This window comes from Capsicum annuum, chromosome 2 (genome assembly GCF_002878395.1).
Source record: "Capsicum annuum cultivar UCD-10X-F1 chromosome 2, UCD10Xv1.1, whole genome shotgun sequence".
In the NCBI taxonomy this organism is placed as follows: Eukaryota; Viridiplantae; Streptophyta; class Magnoliopsida; order Solanales; family Solanaceae; genus Capsicum; species Capsicum annuum.
The window spans coordinates 42,074,787-42,095,179 of NC_061112.1; the positions used below are offsets into that span (position 1 = coordinate 42,074,787).

General features: G+C 35.2%; 1 non-coding gene across 1 annotated transcript; it reads left to right on the top strand.

The window, feature by feature from the left end:
* Positions 1–20,026: 20,026 nt before the first annotated feature.
* Positions 20,027–20,133, top strand: LOC124896358. The gene has a single exon (XR_007052718.1). It is a non-coding gene; the product is annotated as a small nucleolar RNA R71 (small nucleolar RNA).
* The last annotated feature ends 260 nt before the right edge of the window (positions 20,134–20,393 follow it).

The window sequence follows — 20,393 nt, forward strand, 5'->3', positions numbered from 1 at the left end:
CTCTAGGGCATACCTTACTGTCAATAATGGCATGATAGAACACTTATTACCTATTAACAAATCTACCTAATTCTAAAAAACAAAAAGGACAAAACAATAACATTCGCACCACTATTTTCTTAACCTTAATAGGGACAAACATATTTTCTATTAATATTATTGGTTTCATTATCCTTAATAAAGACAAAATTACTGTTAATCATTAGTCCATTATGTTGTAATCATTAACATACTTCAATTCATATCACTATTTTAATGACAAATAATGCTAACCTGAAAGTCGTCGCCCTTTTTCGCCTATGTTTGGTGTAACTTCTGTGTCCCGCCTCTCAATCTACCTATCCCTATGTTCTTAATAAATATGGTAAACTTTCCCTACTTAAATTCATTCTTGTACTGGTTACATAAGTAGCTAAATTGTGATTTTGATCCATCAAATCACTAATTAAACTAATAGTCTAAAATGACCAAAACTTCTAATAAATCTTCAAAATTTGCTTGGAACCACATAGAAGCGAATAAAATATTTACATTGACAAAAAAAATACATTCTCGGCCTATTAAACATATTACGATACTAATCTGAGGTCGCTTCGATCGAAGATTGATCATGATCGGATTTTACTTTATCAAAACTCAAGAACCCAATTAATGACTTAAATCGCTTTCGAATACCTCAAGGATTGGTACAACCCACTCCCGTAGGTCATAAATCACATTTAAAAACTACAAGAAGATTTTAATATATATATATATATATATATATATATATATATATATATATATAAAACAATTTGCAAAGTTGTTATAGGAAGTTGCTATAATGTTCACTTAATCAATGATGTCTATCATTTCAGTAACAATTCTATAGTTCAAAAATGGTTATTAAATCAATTCATTCCATGACTGGAGTTCATATGTCATATATGAAAAAAAGATGCAGAACACAACTACAAGTGACCCCCCTAAAACCTAGCCTAAATTGGTACAAGAGTACTAGACAAGGAGTAGGTACGTCCATGACACAATGTACATGTAGAATAGAAATAATAGGAGCTGTTGCTAAGTAATCGACATTGCTACTAAAGAAACTCCAACTAACCTACATGGTTATACCTCTGAGTGGGGGTATAATAAGAGTAACATCAGTATAACCACATGTACTGGTAAGCATCATCGGTCAAACAGGGTTAGTAATAAATAAAATCAATAATAAATACGAAAAAATCATAACATCAAGTAAATTTTCGGTTCTAAACCCCCCAACTATAGAATATTCACATATCATTTTAGAATCTCTATGACCTACCTATCACTTGATATTTTTTGTATATCTTTGTTCTTTGAATAAATATTCACGTATATCATTGTCCTTTGATCACCTATTCCAACCTATACCGACTCATTCTTATAGTACCTATAATTCTTTAATCTATATCCATCTAAGTCCTTTTGATACTCCCTATCACAAGATATCACCATACTATATTCCATGAAAACTCAGAAACTGCCAATCATATTCTTCCATAACTGGCCCCTTCAGAGGGATGTACAATCTCATCTCTAACCCGGTCTATATAAGGGACTTAACATACATTTGTAATCCCTCATTCACTATTTACCACAACATGAACACATATGAGAACTTATATAAAAAGAATTACATTCAAAACATATGAATGAATGCATGTATGCAAGATGTATAGATAATCCCTCACCTTTCTCAACCTAATCATCAACATAACATCATACCAACGTGGTACTAGATTCATTATCACGATATATCATATTTGTATCAGCATGGTACCCGATAGATCATCACCAACATATCATATTTGTACCAGCGTGGTACCTGATCCATCATCGCCATATGTCATACCAATAAAAATAAAATGCCATGCAGTCATTAAGTCACACATCATGCTAGGAGGCAATCACAAATGTCAAGTCCACAACCAAGCACAAGTCAAGAAAGTCTAAGTTCTACGACAATCATTCAACTCACTTTTATTAGTGACCTTAGTTTATACATACATATACATACATACATATATATACATACATATATATATATATATATATATACATATATTCTTTACTTCACAGAACTACTCTTTTATGTTCATTCAACAATCACGAAATTTGCTTGGGCTAATGCTAACCCCCAACTAGCCATACCTCACCTTTTAATCATTTCTCTTAGAGTAATCAGAACAATAAAGACACTTAGACTTCATTTAGTTCCCTTATTTTCACTTTTTACTATTTTGTGTTGTATCATTCAATTTTACACTACATTCAAGCCCTAAAAAATATGAATTCACTCCATTATTCTATTTGTCTCTCCTCTCATTTAAGCTATCAACATAGTGTATAATTATTCAATCATAATTATGCCTTATCGGATTTCAAAGTGTCCACCCATTCAAAATCATGCCTGAAGTCCTAATCATGAGATTCCTACATTACTACTAATGTTAAATGCATTTGTACTAAGTCTAGTTGCTACAAAGTAAATCATATCATACCTTTTAGGTAAAACATGCTGCTACAAGAGAGTGACTTATCCTGTGTATGCTAAATGTATTCCCATGCCAGGTACCCTTCGGATGTGTATTAAAACCACTCTTATGAATCTTGGCCTTTGAAATCTCATGGTTGGAGAATTTTTTAGAGTGCTTTTGGAGGAAGGAACAACCTAGGGAAATAAAAACAAGAATGGTTTTTAAAAAATCCTCACCTAAGCTATCTTTTTACCACTACAATGGATCTTTTACCACTATAGTGGTATCACTACAGTAGTTATGTGACTTCTAGTAAGTAGACGACCAGTCCATTATTAGGCCTCTTTGCCCAATTTCCTTAGGAATTTATTTTTCTCCCCAATTTAAATTTTCCACTCTATTTTGAGCCTACTATTTATTGTAAATTATTTTTGAGGTAATTTCATATGTAATGACGATTTGGGTCATTACAATAAATATTAATTTACCTATTGTTCATCTCCGAATGGTCATAAGGGTGAGTTTTGGACATACGCATGAACGTTTGATGCATTTTAATATAATAAGACCTTTTGAAAATTATTTGAACATATGCTAGCTCATTATACATTCCTGCTAAAAAACAAGCAACTACCTCTATACTACCAAATCTAGGCCTGATGATTATTTTCTTGTTTTTCCAGAGCTGATATACATAATTAATTCATGAGATAACTTCCCCTATGATCACCCCAACATGGCACAATACCACAACACATGAAAAGTCAGGGTGAATTGGTTTCAAAAAAGTCTTATAGCTACAATATTAATCAATTGCAACAACGAATTTGTTAGTAAAGTAGGAGAAATTTCAGTTTTCCGCTATTTTCACTCCAAACTCTCAACACTCTCCAAAACTCCTTTTATGAAATCCCTCTCTGACAATAAATTCAAGGTATTTTCTTCACCCCTTCTACTTTAATATTTCTCATTATAGAATCATATGATCATGTTAGATTAGAGAGAATTTGGTTGGTTTTGGGTATAACTTGCTTAACTTGAATTCGATGGTGTTTTTGAAAATTAAAGGCGACATTCTAAACTCTCTTATGTCTCAATGCTCCTACAACACTCGAGATGTAAGATTAACGTAGTTTAAGGTAGATTTCACTCATAGTACAGGTAGAGGATGAAAGATCATCTTCTCTAATATTTTTTCTTTAATTTGGGTTGTATTTTAGGTGTTCCGCACCCCTATTTTAGTGTAAAATGATTCCCTCACACTTCTCCAAGCCCAATTTATGTTTTTAAAATTATGGAGAAAAGTCAAGAGTCTGCCATGGTAGGGGAGGTTGACAGGCTGAAGACGATGAACTACTGTAGCTATAACTTTTCCACTGCAGCGATAAATTCCACTCCATGATACCGCAACGACTGTTAATTAACTGTCGTTGTGGCACTGGTCAATAAGCCCCCAGTTTTTTGAATTTTTTAAAATTCTGGATTCTTCTACCCTCTTTCGGTGTCTTGATATGATTCTAAACTAGTTTTATGTCTTTTATAGGATCATATAGCCCAACAAGCTACCTACCTTTAGTTTCCCAACAACCAATGTCGTGACTATTGTTTTATTCTTTTCGAATTTCTATTGGCGAGAAAATGATTTTGATCTTAAACTATTTCAAAAAAAAAAGTTGAGAAAATTTTGAAATAATTTTAGGAAAATTTACAGAGTCGCCACTTGATTTTTATAGAAAAAATCAAGAAAAATTTAATAGAGTTTCAAAGGTTCAAAAACAAAAATAAACCTTTAAAACTAGAGATTCTGGGTAAGGGTTCGATAAACGCCCTAAGAAGATTTTTAAGGCACTAAGAGCGTCCGTTTAAAATGGTTTACCAAAAGGAAGCTAACTTGACTAATTAGAGGTGGCTAATTTCGTAAAAGGTTGATTTTGTAGAAAATATAAAAAATATTTATTAAAAAAATTGAAAAATGATATTTATTAATTCAAAATAGAGAAATTCTATTTGAATTAAACTAAGTTGCCATTTCTTTGGGACTTCAATAACAAACAATTTCTGTCTTTATTATGAAAAAAAGAAGTTTGCGTAATTATTATTTTTTATTATTATTAAACCATAAGAAATCCGAATAACACTTTTCGGGAAGAACGTTAAGCGCTCATCATATTAAAAACATCTTATTAATTATAGAAAGTTTGAATTTACAAGAAAAAATAGTTTCTTGGATTTGAAGGAAATTAATTAAATTCAAATAAACTATTAATCAAATGAGCAAAATAAAGTGTCATAAAAAATACTTAATCTTTAAACGACTTGTTGTAAGAAGAAAATTGAAAGAAACAATTTAATCCAATTTTATACGAAATAATATTAGGTGAAAAGGTCGTAAATTAAGTAAAGAGAACTAAGATAAAATAAAATGATGACATTTTAGGGAATTTACGTAGATTAATTAATTTAAATGTTAGTTAGCACAAATAAACAATACAAGCTACAAAAAATAATGCGAGAATTAAAATTGGGCCCTCAATTGGCCCATTAATGAAGCTGCCAGTCTTGGGCTTGAATTATGGACCTGTCCATTTTTCTGAAGTGTATATCAGTTGTATACTGACTGTATATCAGCCCTATTGCTGCTTCTTTTTTGTATACGCGCTGTATATCTGTGTATAAACCTTGTATGCTCGCTTCCACTTTTAATATACGCCATTATCAGCTCTTTTCCAGTGTACACCAACTGTATCTAAGCGTATAGCCTGTGTATATCAGTCCAGTTTTGGACTTTAACGCTTGAATCGAGATCGAGGCCTCTTTGGCCCAATAAGATATGCAAGGAAAATGGAGTCCAGCGAACTCGAGTTTGTGTCACATGCATCAAATAAAAGATAAGAATTAGAGAACAATACGGGAATGGCGTCATACACGGCATAGACATACATAAATTGCAATTACCATTCCTATACTAATACTAATACTAATACTAATAATAATAATAATAATAATATCAATAATAACATTTAAACACTTAAGAAAATTAAATCATGTCATTAGCAGGCCAATACAAATGAACACTTTATGGGCTAGAGGGGATATGAACTTGATATACCACACTAACTGCCTCAATATAGGTAACAAACAATTTTTCTAGGAACCTAACTAGACTTACTTAAGTAAACACATTAATTTAAGATGTAAAGAATTACAAAATTGGATTACATCATATCACTGAACATGCATATCAAAGATGTTAGTTCATCGACATGGATTTTACGATAAACGGGGCCGAATGACGGCATCTATACAACAAACTACTATTCTTCCTTTTCAAAATTCGCAGGTAATAAAACTACTAACGCGGATCTGACTAAATTTAAATAGTCTCAACCAACCCCGCTAACTAAATTACTTTTCTGTCAGACAATTTGGAGCAACGAAATCATATAAAATCAGAGTCAATAGTAGTAAAGCTGGCCATTACTTTGAATATTTGCGGGTTATTCTCAAAGATCAAACTCGAAATATACAAAGTGTAAAATCAGTCGAAGTTACAAGATGAATCCATGGTTTTACACAAGAGAGCATGCAAATCGATATCAGCACAGCCCAAATAAACCCAACACGTAAATACACATTCATTAACCAACTTTGTTCTAATTTGACTACAATTCCAGCAAATCAATCCTGAGAGTCCAAATCACATAGTCAATCATCGAGAATAAAATCCCAAGTCAATTTCCCCATTCCACGATAATATATCGACGACCAATACACGACAATGTCAATGACAAAAATTGCAACCAGAATTACATCAAAACGAGAGGACGGGGAAGTTTACCTTTTTTGAGGCAGGAACCGGGACAACGAGATGACAAAGACGACTTTAAAATAAGAATTCAGATCGATTTTGCCAGAGTTTCAAATGGTTTCGGCAAATTTTTGTTTATGTGAGATTGGAGGAATGCTTCTCCAGAATCTCCAAGTTTTTGCCCAAAAATCCCCCCTCTAACCTCTATTCATCACTATATATTTATAGAAGAGAGAATAAGGTTTATTTTTGGATTTCAAACTGGAATTGAATTGATTTCTTGAGGAATTTGAATTCCATAGTGAGACAGAGAGAGTCGTTGGGCATTAATTGCTTACCCGAAATGGTGAATCAAAGACTGAGAAAGAGGAAACTCATTTAATTTTTGCCATAGATGGCTGAACGGAGGGGCAAAATAGTAAAAGGGCGTCTGGGGGGATCGCCGTTGTTGACTCGCTGGTTGTTGTTGTCGAGATTGTTGTTGACAACGTTGAAATCGTTGAAGGAGGTGTCGTGTTGTACACTGTTGAATTTGTTGGTCCTGGTTACTGTTTTGCGTTAACGTTGAAGGTGCCATTGGAAAGGCTGTACGCTGTTGTTGACGTTTTTCGGTTACAATTTGGACGCTGTTGGATCTGGTTTTGCTGTTGCGATTGGAGTTGCTGTACGTTGATATTTTGGGGCTGGTGGATTTAAAGGGTTATTGGGCCGGGTATGGGGCGGTTGGGATTGGGCTGCTTTTAAGGGGAAGGAAAGGGGATGGGCCGATTGCGCCTGGGAAATCATTTGGTCATTAGAAATTAATAAAGAAAGAATGTGTCTCATTAAAATTATAACCAAAGTTATAAAAATGGTCCAATCTAAATAAATTTGAAATAAAGTTGAGACGAAATTAAATTTTAATTAATCAATGAATAATTATTAAATAAAACACAATTTTATTTTATTCTCTCCTTTTTTAATAATAACAATGATAGTAAAAAATTAAGAAACTAATTATGTATCAATTTCTTATTTTTTCAATCGACTTTTTTGAGAAAAGTAGAATATTTGCAATTTAATCAGACTTTCATTCTGAATAAATTCTAAAGAATTTTCTTTAACTATATAATCATGTATAATTAAACATTAAATATATTATTTTCACCTAAATTCAAAAGGTAAGGTTGAAATTTATTTCAAAATAACTTAAAATAAATATTTTGAAACTATTTTAAAATTGAGAAATTCAAGAATTAATTTGAGATGTGGAGGACAAAAATTAGGTGTCAACAACTGTCCCTCTCCCTTTGGTTAGATTGTATGCAAGTAATCCTGGGCAAAGAGAGTTTGGCGTCCCTAATTTTGTTCGACCACAAATTTATCTCTCAGAAAAGATTGATTTTCGCACGATTGTTTTTGCGGAGTTATGGTTGAACCCCGGTATCGAATTTCCTACATATCTCAGGTTATACGAGAATTTAGGTCACTTGTAGTTCATAAAGCTTGATTTTAAAGCACGATTTTCAATGAATTCACAAGCCATTTCGAGTTTTGAATTTTGGTGAAACCGAATAGCTATGGAATAAGAGGATTGGGGGAAAGGTTGGAATGCAGTCCAGTTTTCTATATAGATCCCAGCCTACATATCCTAATGATTCAGGAAATCAGATTGCTTGTAATTCGATTCGGTCGATAAAAAAGATAGTCTTTTTTTAGACGATCTTTGGCTCGAAATGAGTGACAAATATATCGAGTTATGAAAAAGAGGCTTGCATTTATCTCAATCACGGATGTGGGTCCCCTTACACCCGCAACTAAGAGCTACATAGACATAATTTCCAAAGCTCTAGGATTGTTGTCACCTGATTTTCAAAGAAAGGGAAAACTACCTCTGGTGTGAGTTTAGAATTTGCCCCAGAGGTGAAACTGAGACCAAAATATCCTGAAATACCCACATACTTTCTAATAGGGGTGTGGTTTGATAGTGGTGAAAGTTGTTCTTTAGCTCGCATCCAAAGAGTTTGAATCCCTCTTCATACTTTTGAATCCTTCTTCAGACTATGTCCCAGTTCGCTGCTAAGAAAAAGTTTCACGTTGTGCTGCGTCCTTTTTGGAGTCGTCCACACTTGTGGTTTTGATTTGAGAATTTTATCCTTTTGGATTCTCTTGATAACAACTCAAACAAATGGTTTGCTATAAATGTAGCATTACATAAACGTAAACTGGCTCAAACCTATTTGACCATGCTATGCAGAGATAGTCGAACATGTTCTGAAAATATTGTATCACTTTGAACGGGGTGACAACCCAACATGCATAGGTAAAAAGTGAATGACTTATCTTGAATATAACATATCACTTCGAACGGAGTGATGATCCAACGTGTCTCATTGAAGGGCAGACGACCCATTTAAAATACAACATGCCACTTTGAACGGAGTGACGGTCCAACGTGTCTCATTGAAGGGCGGACGACCCATCTTGAATATAACATTCCACTTTGAATGGAGTAATGGTCCAACGTGTATCAATGAAGGACGGATGACCCATCTTGAATATAACATATCACTTGAACGGTGTGACGACCCAACGTATCTCATTGAAAGACAAACGACCAATGTTGAATGTAACATGAATGGGGTGACGACTCAAAGTATCTCATTGAAAAGCGGATGACCAATGTTGAATGCAATACGCCGCTTGAACAAAGTGACAAATTAACGTGTCTTATTGAAAGGCAGACGACCAATGTTGAATGTAACATGTCACTTGAATGGGGTGACGATCCAACGTGTCTCATTGAAAGGCGTACGACCAATATTGAATATAACATATCACTTAAACGAGTTGACAACCCAACGTGTCTTATTAAAAGGCGGACGACCAATGTTGAATATAACATGTCACTTGAACGGGATGACGACTCACAATCACCATTGTGTATTACTGCAAATCCTGAAAGAGCAGGAGTTGTTTTCTAAGTTCTCAAAATATGAGTTTTTGTTGTATGCGATCACTTTTCTGGGTAATGTCATTACTAGTGAAGGGATCATGGTGGATTCACAGAAAGTTGTAGTAGTTAAGAGGTGGCCTAGGCCTCCAACTCCAACCGATATTCGAAGCTTCTTGGGTTTAGCTAGTTACTATAGGAGGTTTGTGGAAAGTTGTTCTTCTATAGCTTCCTCGTTGACTAATTTGTCTCAGAAGAAGGTAAAGTTCTTGTGGTCAGATGCTTGTGAGGGTAGTTTCGAAAAGCTGAAGGATAAGCTAACTTCGGCTCCGGTCTTGACCTTACCCGAAGGCACGAATAGATTTGTGGTATATTATGATGCATCCTGTGTGGGACTTGGTTGCGTCTTGATGCAGCATGGCAAGGTGATAGATTATGCCTCTAGACAATAGAAGGTGCATAAGATTATTATCCGACCCATGACTTGGAATTATTAGTTGTGGTATTCGCATTGAAAATCAGGCGTCACTATCTTTATAGCATGCATGTGGATATCTTTTTTTATCACAAGAGCCCGCAATATATGTTTATTCAAAAAGATCTTAACCTCAGGAAAAGGAGATGGCTTGAGCTACTGAAGGATTATGATATGTCTTCACTACCATCCAGGTAAAGCTAATGTGATTGCGGATGATCTTAGTAGGTTATCCATGGGAAGTCACGGATGAAGGGAAATGGGAGTTAGTGAAAGAAATTCACCATTTGGCTAGCTTTCGAGTTCTCCTTGTTGCGACTCAGACGCACACACAAGTGCTCATGATCGTTCAAGTAATATAGTGATTTATACAATCAAATATCGTTCCCACGAGGACTAAACAACTAGAATTTTAACCAACTTTTAGTTTCAGACAATGAGTATTAGGTGTTTTATAGTATCAAGATGATTTTGAATTTGAGATTAAAAATGTAAATTAATAAACAAGAAATGAAATTTTATGATTAGAGAAAAGCAAGCTACGGTTGTAAACAGTTATGATAACAACTCCAAGGTTGAGGCTTCTCGAACAATCATACAACTCTCTATTCTTATAGTAGTCGAATTGGTTATCGGGTTGTTGGTTTGCAAGATTTAGGCAACGATCTTGATCTCCCGGCCTAAAATATTTTATCTATTGAATATTGTAGCTACAACTCCCGGAGAGATACAACAGTTCTTCTAGATTCATTAAGTAATCTTCTTGCAATCGAACCGATCAAGGCTTCTAGGGATATCCCTATCCTAGATGCTAATTCAAATCCCTTATTTTATAAAAGTATAAGAACCTTGCTCCTTAATTTCCTCGTTCTAATCTACGATTCTCCTCCCGGATTCACATAGAAATATAAATTTATTCTAATGGCGGCCAAACATTAAAATAGTAAGCTCAAGAAATTAAGAACAACTCAGGTGATAATCTAAAAAGAAACTACTATAAAGAATATCAAAAAGTAATCATGTTCTTGACCTCAACCCCAGAACAAGGGTATTTAGCCACTCATGTTTGATTTTAACATAAAAAACATGTAATTAATCATACCTAAAATTATTCTTGAAGTAAAGAAGTTCAAAAGAAATAATAAGAACCCTAAAAGAAGAATTCTATGTTTTTCTGCAGCTGCTATGCTTGCCAAAAAGTGTTTGGAATTGTGCTACTGTTCCTTTTATACTTGGGAAAATTTCACCAGATCTAAAACCATGATGCGACGCATCACTAATCGTGTTGATCCACCCAATGTGTCACGTCAACATCACGTTGCCACACTGAAAGTCATTTTTGGAAATCAAACTAAGTCAAAATCTTCACCACTCAACGCGACCGATTGATATCGCGTCGTGTCACTGAAATTTGCTCCTCAAAATTTTGCTAAGTATCAAAGTTTTAAGCATCGACGTGACATATTGACATCACGTTGATGCACTGGAAGTTGCACTCGTAGAATTCTTTAAGGCACAAAATTTTGGCATCAACGCGACGCGTTGACACCGCTTCAATGCATTGGAACTTGTTCTTCAAATTTTTTCTAAGGCACCAATCTTACCAGTCGATGCGGCGCGTTGAGATTGCGTCGTATCACTGGAATTTTTCTCCAATTTCTTTCTTTCATCTCGTTAATCCTCATCTCCTTTATTTTCTCTTTATTCTCGTGCATCTCCATATATTTTTGACTTTGATCCACATGATCTTTCATCTCTTCATTATCTGCATCCAATTTTCTTCCAAACCATGGGAAATTAATCTTGTATTTTTTTAATCATGTCGGTTTGCCACGAAACACACTTTAACTCACACTTCAATATAATTAGCATACTTTTTATTCTTAAAACAAGTCTAAATATGGGTAAATAGCAGTGTTTGGACATATCAATACGCCCAAGATCACCACCCCACACTTAAAACCTTGTTCGTCCCCGAACAACTTCAAGTATCGCAATCATCTAACCTTTTAATCACCACCTAAGAATCATGCTAGCATTTGGCATAAGAACCTTTATTTCACACTTCATTGTTCCAACAGTGTCATTCAATTTGTTGGCAAACTTAAAACAAGCACATAATCAGGCAACTCAATATGAAATCCAGACTTTCATCTGCATGCACCCTCGCAACAAGAAATTTTTCCCCATATCACTCATAATTTAACAATCTTAATCAAAAGGGGAATATTAAAATTCAATCACTCACTCTCACAAAGAATTCATACATAATAGGAGATGAACCATAGGATTGCCCTTAGTGTATCACTCCACTAATTGTCGAATATTGAAATGTAAGATCAAATAGGTCTTTTTATGGTTGTAATGCAGGCTAAGGGACGGGTAGGAACTATTTCAGAAATAGTGACTAATCTCCCTAAGCACTTTAATACATAACTACCTTCAATCAAAATCACATTTTGTCAACTAATCTTTTCATTTCATCATCTTTAAACTTTCAATTGTTTCACCCAGATCTTTCTAAGAACATTAACAACACTACAGTAGGAGTATTTTTTTTTTTTTGACATCATCATTCACATCTCAGCTTTTTCTTTTTATCCCAATTCTCGTTACGCACCCCTATAGTAGCCACCCTCAACCTAAAGAAATTTGCCTTAGTTGAAGTGCACATTATCCTTACAGGACCAGGGCCAAAACAAGTTCATTATAACACAATAACTGACAATAACTGAAATTTTCATCACAAATTATTTTCTACTTCTAACCGTAACAATTAAATGCATAAATTACTTCTCTAGAGCTTCACTTTCACCTTTTTCTTTCTTTGTACTTTACATTCCCCCTCATTCCATTATTTGTATTAAATCGCTTAGGAAATATGTATCAAATTAAGGTCTATCAAAGAAAGGATCCGGCTACATATGAGACTACCAAAGAAGTCAGGCTATAGGCTCAACAGGGTTTAACTAAGGTCATACATAAGGGTAGGTAAATAAAGTCTTTACAATTTGGTTAACAAAGAAATGCCTAAATCACTTCCTACTCCTAACACACTTTATTTCACTTTGTAAACACACCGGGCAAGTTCTAGTCATTCCTATACATGCAGAATATAAACAAACACTCACTCACACTGTGCATGCTAAGAATCAAGTCAGATTCTTGCGGGTTCTGATATTATAATTTATTGAATTCAACATTAAGCTAATTAAACCAAAACACTTGTTGGGACTTATATTTAAAAACCTCTCATTTTGTTTTAACATAATCAAATTAAAACATTTTGCCCAACACACTGCATTTTTCACAGGTAGCAATCAGGCTCCTATTATGTTCTTATCTTCTAAAGACGCACTCCCCTTAAGACAGCCGTCATCCATCTATCATAGGAGAGGGAAACTAACTATGACGTTGCATAACAAAAATTGCTAAAAAGGGCACACATAATACTCGTAATCTAAAAATTTTACCATAAAGGGTGAAAATAAAATACTGTAAATAAAGCAAATAGTTTTTAAACTAAATTGCCAAAAAAGGCAATATTGTTAACTTACAACCCAAAAAAAATTGTTCATCCAAACTAACCAAAAACCAACATTGTTTAGAAATAAATAAAAGAGATGAAGATGAAGAATATTTATGACCAACCACTCCATACTTAAACATATGCAATTAAGCATAATGCAGGGTGGCTGGTACTCCATGCTTAGTCGAATGTCACCATGGTCAACACGTCATCAGCATCATCATCACCAAAATCATTACCTGAGTCACCATCATTAGACTGCTCCTCTTCCTTGGACTCATCATTGGAATAAGCCATGCGCCTTTCCTCATTTGTAGGGACATCATCATCAATAGGCTCATCCAAACCTCTTTTTCCCCCTCGGAACATGTGGGGCTACAGGTACCCTATCAGCATCACGACTCCTTTTGTGCCTAGGCTCGAACGGTCCATCTGCATTCTTACCTTTGCTTTTTGGTTGGTGGCTGCTCGACATTGTACCTATTAAATATAACAGCCCAAAAACATATAAAACAAGTACCTTCAAATCTAATCACCATTAAATGTGAATGCACTAGAGTACTCAGACTTTTCCTTTCTAATTTACAGAATAATTAAATACGAAGACATTTCATAGTTGTGACAGTTAACAATCTCAGTAAATGGCTTAAATTTTAAATACTTTTTACAGAAACATATACCTTTATTAACACATTATTCCCCCTTAACAATTTAATACATGCTTCCCCTGTGTCACTCCTAGATCTAAATCAACAACACTCACTTTGATCATATATAGCTAACAATAAGGTGGTGTTGAATCGAGATCCACCCCACACTTAATTACCTTTATATATTAAGCATCATCAACTTTCTAATTTATTGAATTTTAACACATAGTATAGGAAAACACGCAATTGTCAATCAATTTATATCTCAAACCCTTAGAGGAACCAAATCAATTAAACCATGATTCCCATTTCAGAATACACTTACTTCCCACATGAGAAATATCAAACCCAACACAATATGTCATCATCACCTCCTAATGTTCTCACATAATTTTGACAATTAACATTCAATGAAAGTTCAAATTAATTAAACCCAACCTTTAAATATTTCACTATTGTTTCAATCAAATTCGCAAAACACAAAACTTATAATAATAGTAAAGCACATGAGTTCATAAGACTTAAACACACAATATAATCAAAACTGGCCCGGTCTTAGTTAACAAGATTGAAGATGAAGTTGAGAACTTGTTGTTGTTACTTAAAATTGACAAAATTATAAAAGGGAGCAAGTTTAGGGTTTTGGGGAAAATTGGAGTGACGCAGCTAGGGTTAGGTGAGTGGAAGGGAAATGGGCAAGGTAAGGTATTTATAGAGGGTTAAATTAGGTTTAAAAATTTTCACCACTGGGTACAGGCAATGTGATGCGTCAGGAATCACGTTGCAGAATCGACGCAACGCATCAAGTTTGCGTCAATTCTCTGGAAGTTATATCAAATAATTAATCTAAGTGTTGCCTACATAGTAACCGGCGCGGCGCGATGGGAAACACGTTGATGGACCAATGCAACACGTCAGAATCACGTAGGTTTACTAGAAATAACCTTGAAATTTTTTCTAAGTGTGGAATTTATGTCCATCAACGTGATGCACCAAGATAGCGTCGGTCCACTGGAAATTGAATCCAAAAACTTTTCTAAGGCTAAATTTTCCATACCTAATGCATCTTTTCTTACCCTTTACCTTTTTCTCACCAAGTAACAACTACTTACTTACTCAAAAGCCCATGTTCACCATTTTCTCTTCTTCTCTATCTCCACCAAATTTCTCATTCCTGCACATCAATCAAAAATAACAAAATTACATAAGAAAAAGTGGGTTGCCTCCTACCAATCACCTTATTTTAAGTCATGGCATGACTTATTTTTTTGTATTTTTATTTTTGTTCTTCACTACTAAAAATAAAACTACCTATTACATTACATTTGTGGGTTGCCTCTCGCATAGCACCTTATTTTATGTCGTGGCATGACTTAGCTTAGCATCACTCATCAGCAAAAGTGATAGAGTCCTTGTGCTTATTTGGATGATCCACCCAATAGTTCTTAACACGCTGTCCATTCACCAGAAAGTTTTTTGTTTTCTCTTTACTCCATAACTCTACAGCTCCATGAGGTGTCATACGCACTACCTCAAAAGGTCCAGACCATTTCGATCGTAATTTACCCAAAAATAACTTAAGCCTTGAATTGAATAATAAAAAAAGTTGTCCGGATTCAAATACTCTCTCTTGAATTTGTTTATCATGCCATCTTTTGGTCTTCTCCTTGTATAGTTTGGCATTTTCATAGGAATAAAGCCTAAAATCATCAAGCTCATTTAGCTGCAATAATCGTCTTTCTCCTATAGCAGTCATCTCAAGATTTAGCTTTTTCATGGCCCAATATGCTTGGTGTTCCAACTCCATAGGAAAATGACAAGCTTTACCATACACCAAGCGATGTGGAGACGTCCCAATGGGTGTCTTGTAAACTATTCGGTAGGCCCAAAGTGCATCATCTAGCTTCTCTACCCAATGTTTTCTCTACCCATTCATGGTCTTCTAAAGTATTTGCTTAATCTTTCGATTGGACACCTCAATTTATCCACTGGTTTGGGGATGGTTCACAGTAGAAACCTTGTGCCTAACACCATATTTAGCAAAAAGATTTTTGAACTAAGTATTGATAAAGTGCATACCTCTATCACTAATTATCGCTCTAGGTGTACCAAATCAGGAAAATATGTTCTTCTTCACATATTTCAGCACCACTCTTGCATCATTAGTCGGATTTTCCACAACTTCCACCCATTTAGAGACATAGTCAACCGCTACCAGAATGTACAAATTACCTTTTAAAGGTGGGAATGGGCCTATGAAATCAATCCCCCAAACATCAAAGACTTCGACTTCTAAAATATTGTAGAGGGGCATCTCATGATTCCTAGATATGGTACCCAACCTTTGACATTGATCACAATTCATTACGAAAGCAACTGCATCCCTAAACAACATAGGCCAAAAAAAAACTTATTGCAGCACATTTCTCGCAGTTTTTTCACCCTCATGGTGTCCACCATAAGGAGATGAGTGGCAATCTTCAAGAACCTTTGAAAATTCAGCCTCTGGGATACACCTACGAATGACTCCATCTGGACCCTGCTTAAAGAGATACGGTTCATCCCAATATAGGCACATGAATCATCATGTAGCAATTTTTTTTCTTTTTTGTGTGGTGGCATCAGGAGGGTACACTTCACAAGCTATTAAATTCACAATATCAGCATACCATGGGAACTCAACTACATCTAAACACAATAAATTTTCATCAGGGAACTCTTCCTTAATACTAAGAGAGTCATCAATAATATGGTTCTGACTTTCCATTCGTGATAAGTGGTCAGCAACTTGATTTTCAGCTCCCTTTCGATCTCAAACCTTAAGATCAAATTCTTGTAATAGCATAATCCACCTAATTAGCCAATGTTTTGCATCCTTCTTGTTTACAAGATACTTTATAGCAACATGGTTATTATGAAAAATGACCTCAGTGCCAACTAAGTAAGATCTAAACTTGTCAAATGCATACACCACTGCTAGCATCTCTTTCTTTGTAACCATTTAATTAACTTAAGAATCATTCAACACTTTGCTAGCATAGTAACTAAGAAAAATACCTTATCTCTTATCTGACCCAAAACAGCTCCCACAACAACATCACTAGCATCACACATCAACTCAAATGGTAACTCCTAATTTGGTGCAATTAGAACAGGTGCTTCAATCAACTTCTTCTTTAGTTTTTCAAAATCTGCTTGGCAATCATCCCCAATCTCAAAATTTTCCTCTTTCTCCAATAATTTGCACATGAGGCTTGCAATCTTTAAGAAATCTTGAATGAACCGCCTATAGAAACCTACATGTCTCAGAAAGCTCTGCACTCCTTTGACTGTGACTTGATGTGGCAAATTTTCAATCACTTCAACCTTCGCCTTATCTACTTCAAGTCCTTTACATGACACTTTATGGCCTAGGACAATTCCTTCCTTAACCATAAAATGGCACTTTTCCCAATTTAGCACCAAGTTTGTCTCTTCGCATCGAGCTAGAACTCTATCAAGATTTTGTAAGCACTTTTCAAAAGAATTACCATACACAGAGAAATCAACCATGAATACCTCCACAAAGTCTTCAACCATGTCAGAGAATATAGCCATCATACGTTTCTGAAATATAGCAGGTATATTGCATAGGCCGAAGGGCATACGTCTAAATGCATATGTGTTATAGGGACATATGAAAGTGGTCTTCTCCTGGTCTTCTAATGCTATGATTATCTGATTATAGCCAGAGTACCCATCCAAAAAATAATAATACTCTTGTCCTACTAATCTATCCAATATTTGGTTAATGAAAAGGATAGCGATCTTTATGAGTTGCTTCATTCAACATTCGATAGTCAATACAGATCCTCCAACCAGTCACCATGCATGTGGGGATAAACTTATTATCATCATTAGTTACTACAGTCATCCCTTTTTTTTGGTACACAGTGCACTAGACTCACCCATTTGCTATCAAAAATTGGGTAGATAATACCACTATCTAACTACTTGATAACTTCTTTTCTGACCACCTCCTTTATTATAGGATTCAACCTTCTTTGTTGCTGCACTTTTAGTATGTAGCCCTCTTCCATGTAGATGTTGTACATACAAAGTGCTAGATTAATTCCTGTAATATTGGATATTTGCCAACCAATTGCCTTTCTTTTCCTTTTTAGAACTACTATGGATTCCTTTACCTGTACATCTGTTAATCTTGTAGATAAAATAACAAGCAAAGTATCTTGATCACCATAAAAAATATATTGTAAATAAGGAGGAAGAACCTTAAGCTCCAAGTTAGGATTTTCTTCAACTGAGGGATTAGGCGATGGACCAATTGGCCTATTCAATGGTTTGACATATACTTTTATCGTCTCAACCACTGCCAAATTCATAACCTGGACCAATTTCAATGCTTTTAAACCTCCATAAAGATCATGACCCATTAAAGCTCGCTCTAATGGATTATCAGACAACAACAACTGTTAATCAGAAGCAAGGTCAATAACTGATATATATGACAACTCCTCATATATAGCTGGCAGTTTTAATGCCTTGGAAACATCAAAGACTTCTACTCTATCATGCATTTGCATGGTTATTTTCCCGACTGCTACATCAATTAGTGACTACCCTATTGCTAAGAAAGGTCATCCGAAAATAAATGAAACCACAAGATCAGCCTCAAAGTCAAGAATTACAAAATTCACCGAAAAGATTAACGATCCTACTTGTACCAAAACATCCTCGATAATACCATTCGACCTGGTAAGTGATCTATCTGCCAGCTGCAAAATAATAGTAGTGGGTTTGGGACTCCCAAGACCCATATTTTGGTATCATAATATGGGCATAAGATTTATGCTAGCTCCCAAGTCACACAATTCACGTGCACAAATAGTCTATCCAATGGTAATTTGCAAGGTGAAACTACCCAGATCTTTAAGCTTTATGGGCAATTTGTTTTGAACTTTGGATGTGCACTCTTGAGTAAGTGCAACTGTATCATACTCGGTCAACCTATTCTTATTTGCAACTATATCTTTCAAATATTTTGCATATTTTGGCACACTTTGCAAAATATCAACAAGAGGAAGATTTACTTGAACCTGCTTCAAAAAATCTAAGAACTTCTTGTAACTCGCCTCCTCTTGATGCTTCCTTGCCCTTTGAGGAAAGGGTAAGAGGAGAGTCTTTTTGTCCACAGGAATTTCTTCACTTGCCATTTTATCTTTGATTTCTTTCTCTGCATTGTCTTTGGTACTGTCATCAATAATTGTAGGACTTACATTCTTCTGAACTGTCTCCTTAATTTGCAGCTCACTCCTTATTATAATTGCATTTACCTACTTGGGATTTGTCTCTCTATCAGTAGGTAATGCTCTTTGAGGTCTTGTATTCTATGCCCCCACAATTTAACCCAACTGCAACTCTAGATTTATCGTAAGCAATTGTTGACTCTTTAACTCGGCTGCAAAATATGCCTGTTGAGTCTTAATGTTAGTTGAAAATTGCTCTTGTTGAGCCATAAACTTCTTCATCAATTCCACCATATTGCTAGATTGAGTAGTTTCTTAAGTATTCTAAGCTGGCTGTGGATTTGGTTGTACTTGTCCCTTGAACTGATTTGCATTCTGCACCTAATTTTCACCCCATGAGAAATTGAGATGGTTCCTCCAGTTGGGATTATAAATATTACCAAAATTTTGTTGTCCCTACCAATTTGCATTCCCCATATAGTTGACAGAATCTGCATTAGCTGTACAAGCATCATCTGTATGCTTACCACTTCCACAAACCTCACACCAAGAATTCACCTATTGAACTACATTCGCTATGGATACTAGTTGTGTAACACCCAACTTTTTGTTATTAAGCTGAGTAATCATATAATTTTGCATGGCTACGATCTGTGCCGTAATGCAGTAAACTGATTTACCTCCAATACCCCTGTGATTTTTTTAGGAGTACCCCTCGAGTCTGTATGCCAGTCAGGGTTCCCTTTTAAAATCTGATTTAACAGTGTGTACAATTCTTCATATGTCTTCTCAAGAGCCTGTCCACCTGATGTTGAATCCAAGAGAATCTTCGTATTTGGATCCAATCCTTCTATAAAAGTATGCACAAGAATATCATTGGATTGATGATGGTGAGGGCAATTTTAGAGTCTACCCTTAAGTCTCTCCCAAGCTTGGTAGAGATTCTCTCCGTCTTTCTGTCAAAAACTTAAGATTTCACTCCTTAAGCATGTTGTCTTCCCGGATGGAAAAAATTGAATAAGAAACTTCTGAGCTAGATCTTCCCATAAAGTGATGGAAAGTGGTGGTTCAGCATGTAACAACCTTTTTTCTTCCTAATTAGAGAGACAGGGAAGAGTGTCAATCTGACATAGTCAGAATTCACCCCTTCAGGAATGTACGTATCACTGATTTCCAAGAAGGTCTGTATATGCTACTGCAGATCTTCGTGTGAAAGGCCATGAAATTGCCCCACTGAATTCAACAATTG